General features: G+C 48.1%; 1 protein-coding gene across 1 annotated transcript in view; it reads right to left on the reverse strand.

Moving 5' to 3' along the window:
- LOC117879954 (RNA-binding protein 4-like) overlaps window positions 1-1,043 on the reverse strand; it is a 20,918-nt gene extending 19,875 nt beyond the window's left edge. The window contains exon 1 of the transcript XR_004646443.1: window positions 973-1,043. The gene's annotated coding sequence lies outside the window, so the exon portion shown is untranslated. The remainder of the gene's footprint in view (window positions 1-972) is intronic.
- Between the last annotated feature and the right edge of the window lie 2,565 nt (window positions 1,044-3,608).

Below are 3,608 nucleotides of genomic sequence, written 5' to 3' on the forward strand. Positions count from 1 at the left end.
CGAAAGCTTATGCTCTAATAAATTTGTTAGTCTCTAAGGTGCCACAAGTACTCCTGTTCTTCTTCCCACTAGACAGGCAGCCACAAAAACACCACCACTTTTATTAGGAGTCTCAGTTCAAGGGCCAAGGAGCAAAGCGAGGAAAGCTGCCTCCTGGGGGTGGGACACACAGACAACTTCAGTATCCACGTTATCATGTGTCCCAAATATGGCAGCCCCCACTTAACAGATGCCTATAGCCGAACATATGATCTTTCAAGTAACCACAGGTCTGGAGTTAACCCGTGACTCTAAAAAAAAATAACTAGCCTCTCTCAGCTTCCTTCACAACAGCACTCACTCCTGAAAACCAGGGCCTGGGTTGTGTATAATGAAGGATTAGTGTTAGTAAAGCCCTTTAAGTGTTGATATGTGCCTAGTATTATCGTTTTTTAAAAATAGAGGCAGGGCAAAGAGAAGCAACGCGATTGGTTGAGAAAGGTTCCAGCCCATATGGTAAAAGGGGGAGGGGAGGGGACAGAAAAACAAGATTCAGCCTTAAGAGCTTTGGCCGGGGGTGGGGGAAGTTTTCCCTGGCTCCAAAGGTTCGTAAACTGCCCAGCTGATTCCCCGGGGTTCACCCAGTCACTACTCTGCAAATGGATAGCACTGCGGAGCTGTTAGCACGGCCTGGGGACCTTTGCAAGGGGTGGGAGATTTGTCGCCTCACCACCCCTCCCCTCCGGGGTCAAGTGAACCGCAACGTGGGGCTACAGGCTCAGAGCCAGGCCAGCCTTCGCGAGCCCTCTCCTCTCATTCCCCCTTTGCCCTCTGCTAGTTCGACACCGCTTCCCCAAAATGCATCTGCTGACTGCCACCTCGCTGCTCCCCAGCCTCCTGCCAGCACCACAGCCCCGTTCTCCTCGCCTGCCCCGGGGGGCACTCTCCCCCTCCCCCACCTGAGCAGGGGGAGGGAGGGGCCGCCTCACTCACCGGGGAAGCCCCGGAACCGGCGTCTCGCCTCCTCCTCACAACACGCCCCCACCAGCTACTTCCGCTCCATGCCGGAAGTCTGGCTCACCACTGGTGCCAGCCCTCCCAGGGTAGCGCCATGTTATCTGGGTCATGTGATGAGAGACCAATTTTCTCTCTCTCACAGAAACACACATTTTAGTCTCCCTTCCCGTCTCTACCCAATGGAGTTTTAGGGCGGAGTGGGAGCTGCTGGGGATAATGCGGAGAGAAATATGTCATAACATCCTGTTGGCATGGTGCCCACCTGGGATGAAATAAGTCACCGACACACAGACCTGCAAGCAACACAGACTATGTATGTGCCTTGCAGCATCAACATGGTGTAAAATAAACCACTGGCTCATGGCACCACAGCATGAAATATGTCACCACACAGCATCGGGGTGTGTAAAATAAGTCACTGACCTATGGCACCACAGAATGAAATATATCAGCACGTGCTGCCCACATGACATGAAATAAGTCATTGGTTCATAGCCCTACAGTGCAAAATATGGGGAAAGCTGGGGAAAATGAGACCAGGAGTTTGAATGTCACCTCTTTTCTGTGCCCCATGTGAAATATGTCACCACACAGAGTCAGGGTGGTGTGAAATATGTCACCACTCAACAGCAGCCTGAGCTGAGTCACCGATCCATGGCAACGGGTGTGAAATACATTACAGCACCACGAGTTGTTGGGCCTCAACCCAGTTCCCTGCAGGACAGGTGTCCCCATCACACAAATCCTTCACTGCAAATCACCCACACATCGTCGCCACTCCCAGAAGCTAAAGATGTAGCTGTGCACCCAGTTACACCACAGTCCTGCTGAATCAAGGCTAAGGCACCTCTGCCTATTAATTATTATTATTACTACTACTAGTAGTAGTATTGTAGCACCAAGGAGGCCCAATCATGGACCAGGACCTCAGCAGGACCTGTGCTAGGCGCTGTAAAAACACAGAACTAAGAGACAGTTCCTGCTTCAGAGAGCTGACAACCTCAATATAAAACAAGAACATAAGAACAGCCATACTGAGTCAGACCAATGATCCATTTGACCAGTATCCGGTCTTCTGACAGTGGCCAATGCCACTTCAGAGTGAATGAACAGAACAGGGCAATTACAGAGTGATCCATCCCCTGTCATCCACTCCCACCTTCTGGCAGTTGGAGGCTTAGGACACCCAGAGCATGGGGTTGCATCCTTGATCATTTTGGCTAATGGCCATTGATGGACCTATCCTCTGTGAACTTATCTAATTCAAGAGACTACAAGATGGAGACATACAGGGGAGTATAACAGGTGGATACAGACAGACAGATGGGAGTACAAGGAAACAATGAGACAATATCAGTCAGCATGATAGACTGTGGTCTCAGCACACCAGCAGTCTAACCATTGCCAAGTTTTCTATAGGACTCACAGCGAAGAGAGTTTTAAGGTTTCAGAGTAGCAGCCGTGTTAGTCTGTATCCGCAAAAAGAAGAACAGGAGTACTTGTGGCACCTTAGAGACTAACAAATTTATTAGAGCATAAGCTTTCGTGGACTACAGCCCACTTCTTTGGATGCATATAGAATGGAACATATATTGAGGAGATATATATACACACATACAGAGAGCATAAACAGGTGGGAGTTGTCTTACCAACTCTGAGAGGCCAATTAATTAAGAGAAAAAAAACTTCTGAAGTGATAATCAAGCTAGCCCAGTACAGACAGTTTGAGAAGAAGTGTGAGAATACTTACAAGGGGAGATAGATTCAATGTTTGTAATGGCTCAGCCATTCCCAGTCCTTATTCAAACCGGAGTTGATTGTGTCTAGTTTGCATATCAATTCTAGCTCAGCAGTCTCTCGTTGGAGTCTGTTTTTGAAGTTTTTCTGTTGTAATATAGCCACCCGCAGGTCTGTCACTGAATGACCAGACAGGTTAAAGTGTTCTCCCACTGGTTTTTGAGTATTTTGATTCCTGATGTCAGATTTGTGTCCATTAATTCTTTTGCGTAGAGACTGTCCGGTTTGGCCAATGTACATGGCAGAGGGGCATTGCTGGCACATGATGGCATATATCACATTGGTAGATGTGCAGGTGAACGAGCCCCTGATGGTATGGCTGATGTGATTAGGTCCTATGATGATGTCACTTGAATAGATATGTGGACAGAGTTGGCATCGGGGTTTGTTACAAGGATAGGTTCCTGGGTTAGTGGTTTTGTTCAGTGATGTGTGGTTGCTGGTGAGTATTTGCTTTAGGTTGGGGGGTTGTCTGTAAGCGAAGACAGGTCTGTCTCCCAAGATCTGTGAGAGTAAAGGATCATCTTTCAGGATAGGTTGTAGATCTCTGATGATGCGCTGGAGAGGTTTTAGTTGGGGGCTGAAGGTGACAGCTAGTGGTGTTCTGTTATTTTCTTTGTTGGGCCTGTCTTGTAGGAGGTGACTTCTGGGTACTCGTCTGGCTCTGTCAATCTGTTTTTTCACTTCAGCAGGTGGGTATTGTAGTTTTAAGAATGCTTGATAGAGATCTTGTAGGTGCTTGTCTCTATCCGAGGGATTGGAGCAAATGCGGTTATATCTTAGAGCTTGGCTGTAGACAATGGATCGTGTAGTGT

The sequence above is a fragment of the Trachemys scripta genome, chromosome 7, assembly GCF_013100865.1.
Source record: "Trachemys scripta elegans isolate TJP31775 chromosome 7, CAS_Tse_1.0, whole genome shotgun sequence".
Classification (NCBI taxonomy): domain Eukaryota; kingdom Metazoa; phylum Chordata; order Testudines; family Emydidae; genus Trachemys; species Trachemys scripta.